We start from the raw sequence: 1110 nt of genomic DNA on the forward strand, positions 1-1110 counted from the left end.
AGGCTTTTTGTAATTCATAGATTAGCTGCAAGCTTCATGTTAATTGGCTTCTTTTCACCCGTTACTTCTTAACCAAAGATCAAACTACTGAACTACATTTCCCATGATAACTGAGTATTCTTAGTAGTTCCAAGCGTGTTCTCGCGACATTATGTCCGAGATCTCGTGGGATTTGCCAAACAACGAGGAAGTGAGAGGAGCCACGGGTAATGATCAAGGCTCTTTATAAACACCGCCACACTACCGATCGGTACCTCCCTGACGGCTGAGATGCACGCCTGAGGTACCGACGGTTAGGTGAGTGAATGCGCGGTTTTTCAGGAAGGCTGGGTCTTTTTTGATTTTCACGGGGCTAACTGTTGCTCTGAGGTTTTAACATCTACTAGCAATGTGCTGCTTGATATCTTGGCAGTTTTTACGTTAGTGTTAAAATAATATGCACAGTATAGATTTACCTTGAGTAGACTATATACGTTCTAAACCACAAATATTTAACTGAATATAAGTCAGAGATATCTAAAGTGAACGATGAAAGATACAAACCGATATTGTCATAGTTCCAAACATGACATATGGCCACAATATCTGGAGGTGGTCGACTTGCATTTTAAAAGGAGTGAGTGGATTTTTTGTGAAGAATGAGGGTTTCACTTTACAATTAGGCACTATGATTGTGATTTAAACGTGAAGAGGAGTCTATACACCATACTAAATTAGGGTTGGTTGTTTTGTCTCTTCTCTAGAGCGGTGCCTCCTTTGCCCTGAGCTGTTGCCAGGTGGAGTGAGGCTTTTCCTCTATACCCTTGAGGTAAGACGCATTGGAGTGTATTTCAGATACTTTTTGCATGTGTCGGATGGCTAATTTAAGCCACATGAATTTATGAAAGACAAATTATGACTGTGTTCCAAGACTGTTTTATATACCTCTAATATCTTTTATAGATTTTTCCAAGAGGCGAGAGGAATGGAAACTGTGAGAAGTTAGACTCGCAGCGTATCCTTTTTTGTTTTTCATCTGATCACATCGCTGAAATTATATGGCAGTAGCATTTCACACTCAAGAGGTCCTGATAAAAGCACTAGGTTAATTTCTACCTGCTCGTGCTCAAA

This window comes from Lissotriton vulgaris, unplaced genomic scaffold, assembly GCF_964263255.1.
Source record: "Lissotriton vulgaris unplaced genomic scaffold, aLisVul1.2 SCAFFOLD_327, whole genome shotgun sequence".
NCBI lineage: Eukaryota > Metazoa > Chordata > Amphibia > Caudata > Salamandridae > Lissotriton > Lissotriton vulgaris.